We start from the raw sequence: 22997 nt of genomic DNA, 5'->3' as shown, positions 1-22997 counted from the left end.
CAATCAGAATCTAACAATGCAGATTCAATTGAATTCCATTATATTAATATCCATACAGGACAGTCAGTTATTTAAATTTTTAATATTTATGATCGTGGGAGTATCATTTCTATCTCAACCCCGACGCACAAACAATTGTCAGATAAACTTAGAGACTGTATCATATGTGGAGACTTTAACGCCCACAGCGAACAATGGAAAAGCAACCATAGGGACAAAGGAGGAAAACTAATAGAATAATGGGTCTATAGCTCAAACCTAGTAATGTTAAATGATGGAGCTCGTATAATAACCCATAAAACGGCACGTTAGCAGCTATAGTCCTTGCTATCTGCACATCCAAATCGGCTAAAACAGCATACTGGGATGTGGACCAAACCAGCACGTTAGGAAGCGATCATTTTCCAGTAATAATCAACCTGAACCTTACCATCCCAATTACTAATTTGACTAGGTTACCGTAATGGAAATTTGACAAGGTAGACTGGTTAATATTCAAAACTACATTTAGGTTTACATTAAGGACTACATTTAAGTTAACATTCGGGTCTACATTCAGGTTAACATTCAGGACTACATTTAGGTTAACATTCAGGTTTACATTTAGGTTAACATTCAGGTTTACTTTTAGGTTAACATTCAGGTTTACATTTAGGTTAACATTCAGGTTTACATTCAGGTTAACATTCAGGACTACATTTAGGTTAACATTCAGGACTACATTTAGGTTAACATTCAGATCTACATTTAGGTTAACATTCAGGTTTACATTCAGGTTAACATTCAGGACTACATTTAGGTTAACATTCAGGTTTACATTTAGGTTAACATTCAGGTTTACATTTAGGTTAACATTCAGGTTTACATTTAGGTTAACATTCAGGACTACATTTAGGTTAACATTCAGGACTACATTTAGGTTAACATTCAGATCTACATTTAGGTTAACATTCAGGTTTACATTCAGGTTAACATTCAGGACTACATTTAGGTTAACATTCAGGTTTACATTTAGGTTAACATTCAGGTTTACATTTAGGTTAACATTCTTGTCTACAGTTAACATTCAGGACTATATTCAGGTTAACATTCAGGTCTACATTCAGGGTAACATCCCGATCTACATTTAGGTTAACATTCAGGACTACATTTAGGTTAACATTCAGGTCTACAGTTAACATTCAGGACAATATTCAGGTTAACATTCAGGTCTATATTCAGGTCTAAATTTAGGTTCACATTCAGATCTACAGTTAACATTCAGGTCTACATTTAGGTTAACATTTAGGTCTACAGTTAACATTCAGGTCTACATTTAGGTTAACAGTCAGGTCTACAGTTAACATTTAGGTATACATTTAGGTTAACATTCAGGTCTACAGTTAACATTCAGGACTATATTCAGGTTAACATTCAGGTCTATATTCAGGTCTACATTTAGGTTAACATTCAGGTCTACATTCAGGTCTACATTTAGGTTAACATTCAGGTCTATATTCAGGCTAACATTCAGGACTACATTCAGGTTAACATTCAGGACTACACTTAGGTTAACGTTCAGGTCTATATTCAGGTTAACATTCAGGACCACATTCAGGTTCACATTCAGGACTACATTTAGGTTAACATTCAGGTCTACATTCAGGATAACATTCAGGACTACATTCAGGTTAACATTCAGGTCTATATTCAGGTTAACATTCAGGACAACATTCAGGTTGACATTCAGGACCACATTCAGGTTAACATTCAGGACTACATTTAGGTTAACATTCAGGACTATATTCATGTTAACATTCAGGACTACATTTAGGTTAACATTCAGGTTTATATTCAGGCTAACATTCAGGACGACATTCAGGTCTATATTCAGGTTAACATTCAGGACTACAGTTAGGTTAACATTCAGGACTACATTTATGTCAACATTCAGGACTACATTCAGGTTAACATTCAGGTCTATAGTCAGGTTAACATTCAGGACTACATTCAGTTTAACATTCAGGTCTATATTCAGGCTAACATTCAGGACTACATTCAGGTTAACATTCAGGTCTACATTCAGGTTAACATTCAGGACTACATTTATGTTAACATTCAGGACTACATTCAGGCTAACATTCAGGACCACATTCAGGTTAACATTCAGGACTACATTCAGGTTAACATTCAGGACTAGATTTAGGCTAACATTCAGGTCTATATTCAGGCTAACATTCAGGTCTACATTCAGGTTAACATTCAAGACCATATTCAGGTTAACATTCAGGACTACATTTAGGTTAACATTCAGGACTATATTCAGGTTAACATTCAGGACTACATTTAGGTTAACATTCAGGTTTATATTCAGGCTAACATTCAGGACTACATTCAGGTCTATATTCAGGTTAACATTCAGGACTACATTTAGGTTAACATTCAGGACTACATTTATGTCAACATTCAGGACTACATTCAGGTTAACATTCAGGTCTATAGTCAGGTTAGCATTCAGGACTACATTTAGGTTAACATTCAGGACTACATTCAGTTTAACATTCAGGTCTATATTCAGGCTAACATTCAGGACTACATTCAGGTTAACATTCAGGACTACATTTATGTTAACATTCAGGTCTATATTCAGGCTAACATTCAGGACCACATTCAGGTTAACATTCAGGTCTATATTCAGGTTAACATTCAGGTCTATATTCAGGTTAACATTCAGGACTACAGACTAACATTCAGGACTACATTTAGGTCAACATTCAGGTCTATATTCAGGTTAACATTCAGGACTACATTCAGGCTAACATTCAGGTCTATATTCAGGTTAACATTCAGGACTACATTTAGGTTAACATTCAGGTCTATATTCAGGATAACATTCAGGACCACGTTCAGGTTAACATTCAGGTCTATATTCAGGTTAACATTCAGGCGTATATTCAGGCTAACATTCAGGACTACATTTAGGTTAACATTCAGGTCTATATTCAGGCTAACATTCAGGACCACATTCAGGTTAACATTCAGGACTACATTTAGGTTAATATTCAGGTCTATATTCAGGTTAACATTCAGGACTACATTTATGTTAACATTCAAGTCTATATTCAGGTTAACATTCAGGTCTATATTCAGGTTAACATTCAGGACTACATTTAGGTTAACATTCAGGTCTATATTCAGGTTAACATTCAGGACTAGATTTAGGTTAACATTCTGGTCTATATTCAGGTTAACATTCAGGTCTATATTCAGGTTAACATTCAGGACCACATTCAGGTTAACATTCAGGACTACATTTAGGTTAACATTCAGGTCTATATTCAGGTTAACATTCAGGACTAGATTTAGGTTAACATTCTGGTCTATATTCAGGCTAACATTCAGGACTATATTCAGGCTAACATTCAGGACTACATTCAGGTTAACATCCAGGTCTATATTCAGGTTAACATTCAGGACTACATTCAGGTTAACATTCAGGACCACATTCAGGTTAACATTCAGAACTACATTTAGGTTAACATTCAGGTCTATATTCAGTTTAACATTCAGGACCACATTCAGGCTAACATTCAGGTCTATATTCAGGTTAACATTCAGGTCTATATTCAGGCTAACATTCAGGACTACATTTAGGTTAACATTCAGGTCTATATTCAGGCTAACATTCAGGACTACATTTAGGTTAACATTCAGGTCTATATTCAGGCTAACATTCAGGACCACATTCAGGTTAACATTCAGGACTACATTCAGGTTAACATTCAGGACTAGATTTAGGCTAACACTCAGGTCTATATTCAGGTTAACATTCAGGACTACATTTAGGTTAACATTCAGGACTACATTCAGGTTAACATTCAGGACTACATTCAGGCTAACATTCAGGACTACATTCAGGCTAACATTCAGGACTACATTTAGGCTAACATTCAGGTCTATATTCAGGTTAACATTCAGGACAACATTTAGGTTAACATTAAGGACTACATTTAGGTTAACATTAAGGACTACATTTAGGTTAACATTAAGGACTACATTTACAAAATCTTTGAAATCTCAAGCATACAGGCTGAACAAATCAAATATCCTGATCCCATATTACGGACATGCAACATACCGCATATCAATTTATCCGTAACAAAGCTTGGACCCAAAAATGACAAACCGTTAGAGATAAGATCGATAATACTCTCTGCCATTAATGACTTGTACTATGATAACACTAAGATCTATACTGACAGATCACAATCAAAGGATCCTATCAGAACGGAAACTGCTATATTAGTACCGGAGGAACCCACAGAGCTTCGATCTTGACTCTCAGATAACTGCTGCTTATATACAGCAGAGTTCTGGGCCATAATTGAAGCCCTTAAATGGGCGCGATCCACAAACATCCGTAAAGCAATGATTATCAGTGACTCACTTAGTGTCTTGAGATCACTCCACCAGCCGTGAAGACTTCGTAGTGTCCAACCTGTTGCTGAGACATATGGAAAACTATGACAGGAAGATCAAATTTATGTGGGTTCCATCTCACATCAACATACCAGGAAACGAAAACGAGGACCAAGCAGACAAAATAAACTTCAAGCAACTAACTCAACCACACTCCGGTACAGCACTAGTTAAAAACAATCTATAGCATAATCAGTAAGGAAATCATGGGGAAATGGCAACAATAATGGGATAATAGCAACAACAACAAAAAAAAAAAGGTTGCGCGCTTTACCATATACAAAAGACTTTTCCAGGAGCATACAAGTACCTACTCTGGCTAACAAACATGACCAGAAAACTATCAATAGAATCAAAACTAGAAACACACTATTAGCCAGCGGTTTTAGAAAATATCTCCCAAGCAATATGGCTTGAGGATTGAATTGCCTTCATTGTCCTACTCCTGAGAACTTGCACCACGTGTTTAACGTGTGCAATAAATACCAAGTACAACGGGAAATATTTAGGACCAAGCAACAACAAAAAAAACAAAAACATAGGAGCCCCAACGACCTACCAGAAATTCCTAGCGCATAGTAACCCTAACATTAATGACATATAATGATAAATTATATTTCCTGAAAGAAATTGGCAAACAAGGAAAAATATAATTCACTTATTTACCCTCCTCATACCCCATTCATTTTGCAAAAACAAACTGTCAGTCAACCAAAAAGCAATGCAGTGGCAACTTATAATAGTCAAGAGAGTTCCTTAAGAGCGCTTAATGCAGCACATGGGCCTTGTGGGGTGGGGGTGGGGGTGGGGGAGGGAAGGAGCATGACAAATGTACGAAAAACTTAAGGAAAAGCTGAAGACAAGCCGCATATGGTGTGGTGTTATCCCGGTGCACATACAGCGTACCCTATACCGAATGAGACAGACCAGACCCACTGCACCATGATGTGATTGCAAGGAATTGACTTAGCAATGGCAGCAGTAACAGGACCCATATCGATTGCGCTAACGTCATTATGACGCACAAGTAAATATATCATTTACCTATCTACACTATCTATATTTCCTTTATTTCTTATAACAAATTATCCCTCTATTCAACAACCAGTGCAGTAGTAACTAAAAATAACAAGGCAGTTCTTCGAAAGGGCGACTGGGTGCAGCGCAGGGGCGGGGGGGGGGGGAGGACAAATGTATCAAAAAGTTTGGGAAAAGCTGGAGACCAGCCGCATAGGGTGTGGTGTTATGCCGGTGCGGATACGGCGGACCCCATGCCGTTTGAGACAGACCTGCCCCCCACCCCCCGCCGATGTGGCTGCAAGCTTTTGACCTAGTAATGGCATTGATAACAGGTCCCAATCAAATCAGTACTACTAAATAATATAATAATACACCCGTCTACCAAAGCAGTGCACGTAGTAATAGACCGGGAAATACTACCTATATACATATAAACAACAATATAAATAAGCATGTAATAAGGTAGAATATATAGACTAGGGTATATCAATAGACATCAAATTTTGATGAGCCGCTGGTAAATATCATAAACACTTATATATAATACAACCATTTGGAATTAGTGAACTACAAGAAGATGGACTAAATATAAGTAATAGCAGTTAGTGAGTCTCCAAGTAAACACTGTGAATCAGTCTAAGCCCAGGACTGATATGGCCAGCCACACAAGGTGGCAACATAAATAACGACTGTAATTATATAGGGCCCCAATTTAAAAATTATTCGGTGGTCAAGAGCCTAAACCATCAGACCCCATTCCACCCCCACCCCCGCACAGTGCGGACTAAATAGAATAGGTAACTATCACTTAAGCCAAGAATAGTATTGGAGCGTGGCTACGAAGATTTGGAAAGCATAATGCAGACTAAGCCGACCAACCCATCTCATAACAAATACTACGAGAGGTTTTACCATCGTCAGAACAAAATATACAAACAAGAAAAGACCGCAGACTAATTTTCAGCGAGGAATACCACCATTTTTTTTTGGGGGGGGGGGGCCACTTTGACCATTTGTGAGCGAAGGAGGCAGCCACCAGGATATATGGGAGGGAAACTATTCGAGTAATAATTGACCTGTGAGAAGTTACAAAAAAGAATAGCGAGAATGCATATGGTTGGACGGGAGGCGTCATTCCATGAGAAGAGGCAGCCACCGAAAAAACTCTGGAATATAGCATGTAGCTTATACGGATGAAAATTGTCGACGTCCGGAAGAAGATCCAAGTCAACGGTTCAGGAGTGAAAAGACCCGATGTATGACTAAGATTGCCTGAATGTATGAGGTTTTCCTTTTGGTAATTGGAAACCTCTTTTGATAATTTCTGTATCACAAGCCTTATGTAATTATGCGTGATACAAAATGATAATGAGTCATTTAGACTCAATTGATTGATTGGGATTATTTTGGAAATTAAAAGTGCACCGTGTACACTAAATTCAAATTACAATGGGTGAATCAATTCATGAAAGTTGTTTGACTTAATGGATTTGGCTAATTGCACAGGTGACTTACACATTATTGGTATTTTAAATTGCCTATTAGAATAACTGGACTAAATTTGATTAGAGTACGACCCGGGGTTTCAGTAATTCAGTTGGCGCTTGTCGCCTCTTGCCTAGTCCCTCTCCTCCTCTTCCTCGCTCTGACATTTACATGACGAAATGTGGAACTATTTCCACTCGTCTAAATTGCAGGTGCCCCGATGAGCGTGTCAGTACGGAACCGGGGTGACGCTATGAATGGGTGATTATCCCCAAAAAGTATATTATACTAGATACAGAATAAGACGATGGGCATGTGTGTTTCTATTCCCGCCCACCTTATGTTCCGTGGGGCATTAATGCTCCAGAATCAGACTAACTAACTAGCACACTATGTGTACATAAACACGTTGAGGAATGAGGCTCTGTTTCCTCCCCCCCCCCCCCGATTTATTCATTAGCCCGCTGTGCAGACATTAACCCGTGGCGCATGCCATATGGCGACTGCCAAGTTAATTTAAAAGGTAGTCAATCAGTGCAGGGAGTTATTGTGTAGAACTAGGAGAAGAAGGGTTAATTTAAATATGGAAAAGAAAACCATCTTTCTTGTGACTAAGTCCCCTTAGCGCAGTTACATCATAATAAGCGCTACTAAACACCAGCGAAGACTGTTGAATATTATGATCCGTTATATGAGGAATCCAGTCAAAATGTAAGTATGCACACTGTTCATTTAATTCTTTGATATTTTTTTTCATTTAAATCCGATGTTAGGTAAATCATAAGTCTTTTTCATAGTTCTTTTAATGATTTTTAAAATTTTATTTTACTTTTCTTGTCCTCTTATCTTTTTTGGTTATCTCAGTAAATCATTTTGTATTAGAGTTAGTAACCATCTTGTTCTTGGGGCTATTAATATTGGTGCTAAAATCATTCATTCCATTGTTCACCTTGACCCCTTTATATTTTCATTGTGTATGCTATTTCGTAGCTGTTACTGTTGTGATAGTACGCTGCTAAAGTCTTTCTCTTTCAGATATTTCTTAATTTATTTCATGTCGCTCTCTAACGCATCTGTCTTCGTCGTTCGATTGATTGCAAATGTAATAAAGGTTCTTTTATTTCTCTTGGTAATATTTTAACAGTTTTCAATGTTTGTATAGCTGCTGATAAAGTAACAATCTGTGTTTGGAGAATCCCTGTGCATTAAAAATATTTATGTGTTGTGATGAAAGTATTTTTTGTAAATATTGAAATTTCGCGTCTCTTTTATTACTACTCTGTTCAATGGAAGATATTTTGTTGTCTGCTTGTTCTCACCATTTCTTAATATCCTTTAAATTATTATCGCTTAGTCTTACGTATCTGAGCACTGATACGTGTATTTACACATTGTTTAGTAACAACATCGTTTATTTTGACGGATATCTTAAACCGGTGGTACGGTAGTTATTCATTTTTAAATCACTGTGTAATGTTTGGTCTGTGTTTGTGGAATAGCTTTATTTTCCACTGATTTAATCCCTTTTTCACTAGGACTCCTTTTAGATATCTCTGCCATTGTTTTAATTTGTTATAACGTATTTACTTAATATGAAAAGCGCACGGTACAGGCATTCAGTTAAAGACAGGCATTACAGACAGGCATTCAATTAAAGACAGGCATTCAATTAAAGACAGGCATTCAATTAAAAGCTAAAACTTGACCATCTTCATCTGTAATGCTAATATTTAATAGTTTTATTGACCCTCTCTCTCTCTGCAACTTTTATAATGATATCAACACTGTGTAAAATAAAGTCACCGTGAAAAACGTTTGTCATTCGTAGAAACTCAAGCAAGCATCTGTAGTTACCATTAGTGTAATGTTTGTTTTTATTGGTCAGGTTGAAGAAACACCATATCAGATTCATCAGATGTATGTCTAGTTCTCTGACCATAGAATCATGCTAATTAAGATTTGTATATGGTTATGTTCATCATGTAATTTTTGGCTGAATTTTATTTATTTACTCGTTATTAGCCGTCATTCAGTCCTTAATCTTTGTTCATGTACATTTAAGGGCATAAGCACTATCATAATTTTAAACAGTGTTTTATTGTTGTAGTCGGTGTTATAAAAATATGTTGCGTTTTAATTCGTTGGAAATAGTGTAATGACCAAACAAGACCTATTCTCTGTAAAGAGATGAATAGTTTGTCGCCTCTTTTTATACGAATTATTCTTAATTTAGTGGATTTTGCAAATCCCAAATTCATACCGCTATCTTTTTTAAGCATCGATGTTTAGACTCCAGTTTTTACATCTTATAGTATGTTTAATTACTTAACTATTTTGTCTGGTAAAATCCCGCTTGATGTAGTTGTAAAACTGGAAATTGAAATTAGAATAATTATTTTTAATTTTAATCAAATTTAGTTAACTATGTGAACCTATCGACATACCAATATATTTTTCACAAGCACACTGTATGTCGTTATAAGAGCCGGACAATGAGTGCCTAGCATGTTCTTTATTTAATTCATTTATTACTGTGAATTTCACCATTCCTGAAATCAGATTGTGGGCTCCTGTGGTTTTTAATTAGGTTTAAAAATGTAACCAATTGTAATATTTCAATATTTCAACAACAAAGCTTAAATGAAACTTGTTGGACTGATTTCTTCTCTTTTTCCATCTTCAGTTAGTCTTGATTTTTTTTGTTATAAGTTTACACTCGCTATATAGAGGTCAGTTCAGATTAGTCTGAGTAGTGAGAGTTTAAAGTCAAATTTCATTCTCGTTCCTGACAATCATTTTCTTTGAGAGAGAGAGAGAGAGAGAGAGAGATTCCACGACATTCCAGAAGTTGTTATTGACCTTATCCAGTGTCATGACGTGCCGAAATCAGAAGGAACTGATAGATTCCATGAGTATTTCTATTTGAATGAGTGTTGCTTCTAATTCTTAACTGAGATGAAAGTTCTTTATGATGTTTATTTTGCTAATATTGCCCATGTTGATCATATATGAGATTTATATAAGACTTCATGACCATTACTTTATCTAAGATGGATGACCATTACTTTATCTATGACAGATGACCATTACTTGATCTATGACGGATGACACCATTACTTTATCTATGACGGATGACCATTACTTTATCTCTGACGGATGAGCATTACGTTATCTATGACGGACGACAACTATTTTATCACGACGGATGAACACAACCCATCATGATGGTGTTATGTGATGTGATTTGGATTTTTTAACGTAACTTTAACAATTTTTCAGTCATATCGCTACTATGTCTGCAGTGTGGCAGTTTATAGTGATGTCTAGCACTGGGGCATCATGCCGCAGACATGTAGCATGATATCCCACCCAGTCACATTATCCTGACACCAGGCCGACCAGTCCTAACAATAACCTCTTAATGCTGAGCGCCAAGCGAGGCAGCTGTTAGTACCATTTTTGTAAGTCTTTGGTATGACTCGGCCGGGGATCGAACCCACAACCTCCCGCATCCGAGGCGGACGCTCTAACCACTAGGCCACCGGAGCGGTTCCCATCATGACGGACGACAACTATTTTTTCATGACGGATGAACACATCCCATCATGGCGGGTGAACACGACCCATCATGACGGATGAACACAGCCCATCATGACGAATAAACATAACCCATCATGACGGATGAACACAACCCATCATGACGGATGAGCCTGCATCTTTAGAGTTGCAGCATTTATTTTCAACAGGCTACATGGTTAATTAGAAAACAATGTTTAAGACTCACCTTGCTCCGTCAAAGTTTGGAGAAAACTTGATATACGAATATTAATCTTTCTCAAACATTTTCTAACTGATTTAAAGGACAACAAATCTGCTGTTTGAGTTTGTTAGCCCGTCAGTTTCCAACTTCTCTCTCTCTCTCTCTCTCTCTTTCTCTCAGACACACACACACACGCACACACACACACACACACACACACACACCACATTTAACAAAACACAAATATTCATTTAAGTATGATGTGATTGTACGTGGTAATGTTGGGAAGACTTTGAAGTGCACTGTTAATTCCGTCAATATACTTTAGTATGCTTTACTAATTGGAATTAGATAAGCAAACTGAACTGTTTCATTTTATTTAATTTTATTATGTATAAAGCACGAATTTACTTTTCTGGATCACAAAACACAGTGACCGTAATTTTCTTTCGATTTATTTCGGATAGTTAATTCAGAAATATTAAATGTTTATTGGTGATCATATACTGGCATTCATACCCTTGAAATTGCCCATAACATGAAATATTCATATTAATGTAAATTGTTATTGCGATACGTCATGGGATTTCTTTGGAGAAAGGTATGCACACGTTCTTTCGACAAGAAAGTGTTTTACATTATCTGGGATATTAATGTCTTCGGTGAAGGCATAAAAGATGTTTCAACTGATGACTTGTTTAGTGATGAAATTTGTGTTGTCTGCCTTCTTTGCTTTTTATTTGGTCTCAAATTTGCATTCTCTGCTAAAGTGCTCACAAGAAGTAAAGTATGATGGAATCTGGAAATCAAACAAAATTAATTTCCCTCCTCCTCTCCTCCTGTCTCATCTTCCTCCTCCCAAATCCAGCTCTGACGTAGACCAAGTGTAATGATTTACAGCACGATAAACAGTTAGTTGGCACTGATGAACATTTGCTGACAGATAGGACAGTATAAGTATTAGGACAGAACTTTTAAGTCAAAGTATTAAGATTGAAATTTTCTCTAAATTGTACTAAAAGTAATTTGTCATTAAATTATATTGAAAGTAATTTTCCACTAAGATATATTGAAATAAATTTTATTTATTTGTGTAGTACAACTGTATGCTATTTTATAAAGATCGCGCTTTACAAGCAGGTGCAGAAATCCATAAAATACATTTCGCTTGTATCTCAATGTCAGCAATTGTCAGCATAAAATACATTTCGCTTGTATCTAAATGTCAGCAATTTAGATTTGGGGGGAAGCTGAACAGGCAAATTATTAAATCAATTATAGATGAGTTACGCAGATGATTCACACGATTTCCCTGGGAAAGGTCAAGTCTTGTTCTGACTGGACAGAGCGAAAGCAAAACCTGTATAAATAGAGAAGCGGGCTTACGAAGGGTTAGTTCGTTCCTCGAGTCAGAACAGCTCTATCTTTTCCTTACAGGTAAGAATCGTCTGTGTTCGCAAATGTCTTTAAAGAATGGGCACATTTTTAATATTTGAGATTTTAACGGTAAAATTCTGATTTTTCCAACATTTTTGTGAGTTTTTTTATATTTTATATTATAATATAATGGAATGTCTAATTGTATTTGTGGTATGTGTGATTGTAAAAGACGAATTCGCTACCAACTTCATTTTTAGATTTAATTTGTAAATAAAAGATTTTTTAAGTAATAATGAGTAATGTTTTAACCTCTGCCAAATTAGTATTCTATTTTAAATTTAGTAAAATTCCTTTCTTCGAAATGATTGTTGCATTAATCGCAACTATTGAATTTTATACTCATTGGATATGATGAAGTAATCGAGATTTAACTATCCGTATTACATTCAAAAAGGCAGAAATTATACAAATGTATAAAGTTGGTAAGCTCAAAGGAAAAGTGTAATTTTATATGTATTTCGTGTATTTTAAATATAAAGCCTTTGTAAATGTATCTTTAGAATGTAGCATTATATATATATATATATATATATATATATATATATATATATATATATATAAAGTACGTTCCTCAATTTAGAACAGCTCTGTCTTTTCCTTACAGCGATTCCATACCTCATTCCCCGTGATGTAGCCGTATCTACACGGTTATTGGTGACACCCTTGTTAGAGAGCCTGCTCTCTCTCTCTCTCTCTCTCTCTCTCTCTCCATGAGCAAAGCCATTTCTTAACTTATGAGTAATCCCTTCTCATAGCAAGAGATGAGAAGAACCTTATGATAAAAACGTGTGGGACAACTTCTTGCAAAATTGATAACTTGGATTAAGATGCAGAATTATTTTAAGGTAAACATTTCCATCTTTTAAATAATGTATTTTTTGCATGATTATAAAAGATACCTAGCAAATAGAATTTTCTGGATTACAGGTAAAGAAGGTCAAGGAGTGGGTCTTCATGTTGACATTTAGAAATCATATTTTCATATGTCTTTCGAGTCGAAATGTTAGATATTTTTGTACACTTTATGAATATCACTTTTCTTAATTAAAGTAAGATCGTTCTTTCTTTACACAAAATGGATTTTTTTACTCAAAATAGCACGTGATTCAATGTTTACAGAAATGACGTATCGTTGCGCAGAATTGCCAGACGTGCAGAATTTGCCGACATGGTTCGTCAAATTATATATATATATATATATATATATATATATATATATATATATATATATATATATATATATATATAATGTTTCTATCCAGTCTCTATGGTAACTTAATTATTTTTTGCAAAAATCATACATGTCCTGTTCATTTGTCTTTTCCCTGCCAAATATTTCTCTTCCGATTCAAACTCTTTGCTAGAGCTGCTAAATTGGAATTAGTACTACCTTATAGATTATCGCCCATAGATTGTTTCTTCGGAGATAACAGGAATTCTACAAAACACAGTTCAGCTTTACGGAAGGTAATTGAATATCAATTCACGCTTAACACTTTATTATTTAAAGTTGAATCTTTTATATCTGAATTTAAATATGAAGCCGCCTTCATCAGTAAAACTCAAACGAACTTGTACTGATCAAAGATTCGTGCCTGGTCATTGTATACTTTCGCTTTCAAAGTGTCATCGCTGATCTATCTTCACAGGAGTCTGACATTACCTGGTGTTTATTTTGTTTTCTGGATCGCACCCTTTATATGGTAAATACTTTATTATACACTACGATCCAGAACAACCAAGACACTAGTAAACGTCAAGCTCATGTGTTTATTTAATAAAAGTGTCTAAGTTTTGGGTCCTAGCCTACAACTTTTAGTACAAGGCTATAAACACTGCTGAGTCTATGAGGCACTAACATACTAAGAACACGAAATAGGCCTACAGAAAGGCACTAAAATATACAATGAATTAACAACAAGCTCAAATTCTTGTTCTTGAACTAAATCTACAACAAACACGTGCTTAATTTCTTTACGCCAGTACACGCATACTAGCCCGCAACGCTGTATTATTGCGGTACTTAATGTTCTTATCGGTACATATTAAAACTTTTTTGCTATTTTGCTTACTTATAATGTGTAATGTTTCACTGGTTTTCCCTCTTTCTATTCCTTTAAAAATCTTTGTCAATCGAAGCTCGCAAACGTAAATAAAACAACATATGGTGGCTGCCCCAGATTAACATACCATGGGAAAACGACTCTTTATTATCGCGGTATTTGCCTAACTTACGAATGGTAGCAGGCAAGTATTATAATAAACATAAAATACAACTTCCGAGAAGAAATGTCCACGCTTATACTGGCATAATATTTCCACTATAAACGAAAAGATACGATAGTAAAATCGAACTCACAAATGTAATTAAAGTGTAAATCCATGAATAACAACATTACAAATTAAAAGCAGTTATTATTTAACTTTATATGAATTTTAAATGCAATGTGAGCAAAGATCTGTAAATATATAACAACTATTATTAATGTTATTATTGAAATACGTCTGATTTCAGGAAAGTTTAGCTTATTATATTCTTATTTACATACAAGAAGTATGATCATAAGCATTTTGAAAATTTTGGTCCAGATTTGATACCATGAAATGAAATTGCAATCTTAAACTTGTAATGACATGTATGTTACCATCAGTATATGACCTATAATCATCAAACATCAGACGATACACTGAATATATTTTGTAATCAAAGCCAATGCAGGTATAGCAAGTTAAACTGGAGTTTTGTATATGATGATCAACGTAATTGCATGCACTTTGCAAAAAAGTGATGTTCATCCTTTTCCATTGTAAACTTCAAAAATGTTGACATTTTAGATGAAATTGTGATGTAAGATATTTGCATCCTTACTGGCTACAGCTTTACATATCTGTAAACAACCGCTAGACAGCACCTGTCCAAAATTAACTGGAAAATCTTGTTTGCCACAAAAATATAGAGCCCATGATAATACAGCATTGGAGTAGACAATTTATGTTATTATGAAAGCATTTCACTACAGTACTGGTGTAGTGGTGAATATTGTACCATTTGAGCTTCGTGGTCCACATATTTACCACAAGCACTTTATAAGACCCAAAATACCACAATTATTGCAATTACTATTATTACAATTAATATTAAATTCTTTTCTTAATAATAATAATAATAATAATAATGAATTTTTACACATACGAATGAAAATAAAAAAGAACATTGAATCAACACTGCTTTCAAAATGATCACTTGTAATTTATTTCAACCAGCATTTTGAAATTGTCATTCTCTGATTGTTTCCAGATGCCAAAATTATAAAAGTACATTAATATTATATTTGAATGAAAATTGTTTTGGGTCTCGTATGTACATAATAAATTCTCATAAAAAATATACAATTTAATTTTATCCCCATGACTAAAAACATAAATACTGAAACACTGCCTTGGTTTGTATATTACATAAATTTAAACAATGGTAGGGATAATAATGAAAATATCAGTAATTACCTGGTCGAGGAAGAATCCTGTGGATTTAGGGGTTAAATGGTGAAAGATAAGATCACTGAGTTAAAGAGGACAAGTGATTTCTGCACAAGAATTTGATTTGTCTAATTAGAGGAGTATTTATGTGATTGAATCAAGTAGAATTATTCCATTATTTAGAATAATCAGTATTATCATGTTGATTATGAAACTCATATTTTTCCCTTAATTTGATCCTTTTATTTTAGGTGTTTATGAAAACTGATGGAGGAAAGTCATAAAAGAGCCATACGCCAAAATTGGTCATACCTTATCCAGAACATTGATATAATAAGTCTAACCGATTATCTACGAGAAGATCGTACACTTACTGATGACATGTGTGAGCAGATTGAAGTAGAGAGGACAACACGGGACAAAATCTCTACATTTCTCAGTATAATTCAGCGGAGAGGGCCTCATGCCTTTAACAAATTTATTAAAGGATTGGAGAAGACTGAACAAAAATTTATCGCAGAGAAGCTTTTACAGTCAGTACGGAATACACCAGTTCAAGCAAGTTCTTGAGAATATAAGAGTAGTTGATAATACAAGAAAAGACTGAGAATAATTTTCTACCTAAATTAACTAATTGTGTAATAGTAATTCAGTAGTCATATTGACATTGTATTAATACAGTAGTCATATTGACATTGTAGTAATACAGTAGTCATATTGACATTGTAATAATACAGTAGTCATATTGACATTGTAGTAATACAGTAGTCATATTGACATTGTGGTAATACAGTAGTCATATTGACACTGTAGTAATACAGTAGTAATGTTGACATTGTAATTTAATGTTTAATAAAAGAAAGCATAATGTTGTCATCATTAAAAGATCTCTTTTTTTAAATTTTGTATACAGCTGCTATTACAGTTTTCTTGAAATGGGTATATTGCATGAATTAGACCTTCATATTTCAAACTATTTAATTAATTGTACAAACTAGGTAGGCAAGAAGTTTTCAGGTTAAAATGTTTTCAGTAGTCAGTACATCAGCATCAGTTGGCTTTACATTTTAATGGGAGCAGTTTGAATTATGTTATTGAGACTGTTTTGCATAATGAATTTTATTACTTCTGTATAATGGTAGCAAAAATCATATTCTGTTTAGCTTAGGCTAACATACCCAAGGGTTGTAAACTCTCGGCCTGGTCCAGTAGATATCATATATTCCCTATTGTTACACAAACGAAGTTCTCAGTGCACTGTAAGATCATAAGGTAGATTTGTTAAAAGGGTCAGAGAAGTTCATTCACAGTACACATTTTCTACAACATGCTTCTCCCATATTTTTGTTATTAGCATAAGAAATACATGTAAAGGTAACCTTTTATTGGCAACAGATATGAGTGAATTAGTATCATTTATTTGGACATTTAAAGTGATGTTTTGTAAAAATAAGGGGTGACAGATACATTTTAAAATTTGCATAGAAAACTTGCACCATGGTTTTTTTCCTATCCATTTTGCCAAATTAATCTTTTCACTGACATTCATTGCACATCAAAAGGGAATAGGTGATATCTGGTAACTATCTTCTGGAGATTCCAATCCCAGTGTTATATAGTTGCCAGTCAATCCCAGTGTTCTATAGTTGCCATTCAATCCCTGTGTTATAGTTGGCAGTGAATTCCAGTGTTATATTGTTGGCAGTCAGTCCCAGTTTATATAGCTGGCAGTCAGCCAGTTTTTGTCTCCCTATATTCAGTGTGGTCACTGACTTGGGTTTGTTGGGGTTTTTTTTGCTAAGCACACTACTATTTTTAAACAACTTCTATACTCAGATAATCTCAAATTACAAAATATAACTCAGTAATATATTTAAATAATCAACATAAGTAAAACCATTCAATAATATCCTAAGAACAGTACATACTGTAAACAGGACATATGCACATAATGTAGTCAGTGCTTCAAAATAGGATCCTTAGATTGATGACATCAGCAAGGATTAAAAACCAAGTTTCACCTCTGTCAAATGAGAGATCATGTCAAAATACCTAGATAGTAAAAAAAAAAAATCGTACATGTTCTTCTTGGTATATTTGTTCATTCCTTGTTCAGTGATGGTAATTCATGTTTATATATACAGTACATTGTAATGCCAGGTGTTAACTCGAACAAGTTTCTCTAGTGGGAATGGAGATGTTATTTTACTTGTAGAGAAAACAAAAGAGGATTCCCATTGATCATTCTTGGGATTGGAACAAATAGTTAACAATTTTATTGTTCTGATTTTAGTATTGTTGTGGCGGTTAAAAAATTATTATGCATATGTTTAAACTTAACATTCTATTTACGAAAAATATATTTTATTTGTAGTGTGATATTGCTAATGGCTATGAATTAAATCCAGATATTATTAAAATAATGATAATATGCTTTTCATTTTCCTTCCTATCCTTTTGAAATTGAGGGACTTATGAGTTTATGCCAGGGACTCACATATATAGGCTAGGGATTCTTGAGTTGCATGGAGTGGTGAGTCCAGGAAGACTCATCCAGAAATTATGTTGAGAGCCATGACTGTTATAAAAACCTTACCACAACTGGTAACATTGCATTCTGTTATGTTTATATATGTTGTGTGTTTAAATGTTGTCCATGATAACAGATTGTAATTATCATTTTGTAAACATGTTACTTAGTTAATTTTTGTCCATGATTGTTGATTATATTTTAAGATAATGATCATTTGTAGGAAACATGTTTACTTGGATTTAAGATCAGGACATTGGTTTTCCCCTGGAAGAAACAACAGTCTCCCTGATGTTTGTCAGATTATTTGCTAAAATTTAAGTAAATTTGTTTACAGATTTGATGGAAAATTCCATTGGTTATAATCTAAGTCCAGTGCAGACCATTATGTCATAGTTCGGGTGACAGTCTGTATATAAGTTTGAAGTAAACAAGATTATTTCATTCATACTTTAAGTTCATCTCTAAAATCATTGTTCATTGTGTTTATATATAATTAGAGGGGAAATCTTTTATTGAAAAATTATTCATTGTTATTACAAAGCACTCACTGACATTTTGGACTAATCAGTAGTGTGGGACTATTGTAAATGTATTCATTCTGGATTATATCATTGTGATTCATCAAAATTGTTAGCAGATCCTCTCATTCAAGGCTACTGACACATCAGTACATTCAATTCTGGAATTCATTTAGATCACTATACTTCTTGACTTGTGATAGAACTTTTAGGATTGTTTGGTATTTAATTCAAAATATTGTAAGTTCCTTTATATTTTCATATTGTATTCACTGGAATTAAATTATTCTTTAAATTTGACTAAACATGCTTTTTTCTGTCACTTATTTTAAAACCACAGAGTCATAAATTTCAGCATCAACTGCACTATGTGGAGAAACTAATTTATATTTTTCATTGTGTGACTTTAATAAGTTTCTGTTACTCATATATCAGAGTTTTCTGTTCTAGAAAATAATTTGTGCATGTGAATGCTGTATATTGCAGATTCCATCACGTGACTGTTCCACTTCATGGAACACAAACATGCATTTAGTTACAAGCTTGCTGATTTCTTTAAAATATTTTTATGTGACCTGGCCAAAAAGCTTTTCAGTTTGAGAGCAGGCTTGCAAGGATATTATGCTGTAATGATTTCTTGTCTGCTGAATTCTCACAACTCAGACAGTTCCAACATACACCATCTGTCCCACGATTTCTCGTCTGCTGAATTCTCGCAACTCAGACAGTTCCAACACGCACCATCTGTCCATGATCATTTCTTGTTTGCTGAATTCTTACAACTCAGACAGTTCCAACATACACCATCTGTCCCATGATAATTTCTTGTCTGCTGAATTCTCGCAACTCAGACAGTTCCAACATACATCATCTCTCCCATGATAAGCCCAGGCAGCCAGCTACATAAATTCATTTAAAAAGGGCTTATCATAGGATATTGCTGTCCCAGCATAAACGTTTGCTAACTTTATGTTGTAGCAGGGTGTCTTATCACCAAACAGGATCTTATATTTGGAGAAATATGGTGAAGTATTTCTTATCTTCATTTATTTATAACACTATAATGACCTTTTCACTATGAATTTTATGAAAAATTAATAGTATGACTACATATTTTTATGCCATGATGCAGGGACTTAAATATATGCATAATATTATATTGGCCCTATTTTTTTAATCTTATATAAACATGACAATAAAACAGTTTTTATATAATTTTTTATTACACTTCCAAGCACAGTAATAATTATAAATAAATATAACAATACCATTATATACACATGAAGTTCAATGTGAAGCATTAGAAAGGCAAGAATGCTTAAAAATGTTTCTTAATCATTGATAATACAAAATACTGCTTATTCTTTACAAACAATGTAACTGAGACTTCATCAATATCTGCCTCGTTTTTTTCCCAGACCGTTTTTAAATGTCTTCCTGAAATCAAAATTTTCAAAAACTAAGCACATCAGTAGAAATTCTCGTAATTTTTTTTTTCAGAGTAGATATACCCATAGAGTTAAGTTTGTTTTGATGACAGATTCTGGCATCTGAAACCCCTCTCAGAGTCTGCAGTAGAAATAGGGGCAACAGGTACCTGGTAGCTGCCTCAAATGTAGCTGGATATAAATCTTTGTTTTTCAGAAGCCCTGTTACACACTTCAGCTCACAAGGTTCAAGCAGTTACCACCAACGTAACATAAGACTAGAACTGTTCACTAACCGACATCATTCAGGCTGTGGGATGGAGATCAGAGTCCACAATCTCTAGCTTTTATTGCTGAGGTTTGTCATCCCCGAGATTTGTCATCCCAGAGGCCCCAATGCTGTCTGGTAGGACCTATATCTGCAACTCAACAGGTCTCCCTTCGAGATCGATCGAAGGCTTATTAAGATGTGGCTTCACGACTTCCGCTGGGTTTGTGGGGAGAATTTTTGTCCCTTTGAACCCATGCCATGACAAATGGAGTCCCCTTCAGTTGGGTTACATAGAAACTGTCTCACATACCTTAGGGGACCAGAAATGATATCTCCAGTGTAAGGGAATGTACCTCCCTCCACCTCCTACCCATTCTCCTAAGGTATTATGATTGGGTAACATTTTTTTAAGCAGAAACTAATTTTCCCAAGTAAAATATGTTTCTTTGAGAATACTTACCCAATCATAATACACACCTTCCCAGTTTCCCTGCAATTAGATCAATAGACAGCATGCCTTCCAGTAAGTGAAAGTTTCTCGGGCTTTGCCCCCCCCCCCCCCCCCCCCGGTCTTAAACATAAGTGGAGATAACTCTGCCTGACTGCCACATAGGCCAGAAGACTAATTTTTGTTGTTGTGGTTGCACTCTACAGTTTCATATTTTGCATAGGGTTAGAATTTTAGAGAAAAAGAATTTCCCCAGCTTTCCTCACTGGTTATACTGGCTATTTAAAAAAGACCTTGTATATTTTAGGTATAATTCAAAGAACCTTTAATTTCCTTTATTTTGATGTATGATTGATGGGTGTAATATGGGTTATAGTGTATACAGCTTGGCCTTACTCCAGATGTGCACGTTTCAAAAAAGTGCAAGCTCTACTTGGTCATTTTCACTTCTGAACTTGAGGTAAATTGTATAAAAAAGAGCCAATAACATTTTTTACATTTTATATATTTGGTAATTCATTCATCGCACTTTCAGAAGCTGGTATTGTCTAGTCTGGCAAAATTCATTTTCCCTATTTTAATAGCTGCTATGGATAGTGTACTTTAGACTAATTCAGGCTGATTTTTTAGCACAAAGGAGCAGTCATTTTAGTTAGCAGTGTGCTTAAATCATGTACAAGTTTCAAAAGTACAATATCCAAAGAAATATCATCCACATTAATGTAGCATAGAGGTATGCCAACATTCTCTCCATTGTGCATGTTTTAAATGCAAACAACTTCAGCTTACATACTTCACTCTCTCAAAAGTACATATTAACTGGTGAGCACCCCCTGTTGTTGTAGGGTTTAACGCCATTTTTCAGCATACGATAGGCTATACATGGTGGTCAGTATTAATGGTGGAGGAAGAACCAAGGAAAACCCCAGAAAGAACCACTGACTCACAAGAAGCTACTGGCAAGCTTTCTCACATACCCACATTAGCCAAATCCGAGACTCGAACCCATGCAGACAGTGAGATGGCAGTGATCCGTAACGGAGAACGCTTTAGACCACTCGGGGGCCCTCCAACTTTTTGTAGTGTAAGACTTAATCAAATTAGCTTTGTAGTATCACTTGACAGTAAAAGTAATCAGATATTCCACACTGGATTTAGAATTGATACACACCAACAGCTGGTTTATGTTACACATTCAATAGGGTTTATGTTCCATGGGAAAAATACTCTCAGGGCAGTCTTTACTCCCCTTCCAAGCTGTATGGTATTTAATAAATAGTATAGAATGTCTTCTGCAGTTATTCTTCAATAACAAATAACATTACACTTTTAGCTCCCTTTAGCTAAAAGTATTATCTAGGAGGGCTGGATTTGTGATGTATTAGTTATATGTACAGTAGTAATTATAACTGGGTAAGTATTCTTGAAGAAACATATTTACTAGAATAACTTGGTTTCTTTTGTAACTGAACGTCATCTACACTTGTTAAACACAAGTTACATGTGATTTGTCAAGTATGTATGTATGTTTGTCCATTAGTCGATTCTCTTCAAACCTGAACTCCATCTATATTAAGAGAGGTTCTTTCTATTGGATCATGCTCCATGAGGATGACTGGATTTCATACAACGGTCCTGGGTAATGGATACTGAGAAAGGAGGGTTAGGGAAGTAAATGCATTATTATGGACTCTTCCAGCAACAATTTAACATCATCTGCATGTGCACTTATTGAGGGAAGGTTGTAATCTAACAAGTTAATAAAAATGGTGTACATTTCTATGTTGTAAAACTTTACTCAGAGATATGGGGAAAAAACAATAAACTCTTTACTGACCTTTGCCATAATGGTGATAAATTTATAATGTGAAATTTATATTTCAAAACGTTTGTCCTTGTTTGTAAATAATTTAGTTTCATTATACTTTGAGAGAATGAATAATACAAAACACTTTTTATACAGAAATGTTATGGATCTTCAGTTCTTGAATGTTTCAATACATTTTAATACAAATCAATCTTTATTTGATTTTTCTTTTATGCCAATCAATATTGTGCATGGAGAGATGAACAGAATGATTAAAGAAATTTACTGGATTCTTAGGTTAGATACTTTGTACCCAAATGGGCTTAATACCAAGGTACAATAAAAAAATTTAA

At 34.7% G+C, this 22997-nt stretch overlaps 1 long non-coding RNA gene across 1 annotated transcript; it reads left to right on the top strand.

Annotated features, from left to right (window-relative positions):
- The first annotated feature begins 13518 nt into the window (after positions 1 to 13518).
- LOC149788500 (uncharacterized) lies at positions 13519 to 18996 on the top strand. Its single transcript, XR_016424155.1, has 2 exons — positions 13519 to 13630; positions 15892 to 18996. It is a non-coding gene; the product is annotated as an uncharacterized LOC149788500 (long non-coding RNA).
- The last annotated feature ends 4001 nt before the right edge of the window (positions 18997 to 22997 follow it).

Source organism: Sinohyriopsis cumingii, chromosome 11, assembly GCF_028554795.1.
Source record: "Sinohyriopsis cumingii isolate HCF-2022 chromosome 11, ASM2855479v2, whole genome shotgun sequence".
Lineage (NCBI taxonomy): Eukaryota > Metazoa > Mollusca > Bivalvia > Unionida > Unionidae > Sinohyriopsis > Sinohyriopsis cumingii.
This window is presented reverse-complemented; position numbering and strand designations above follow the sequence as displayed.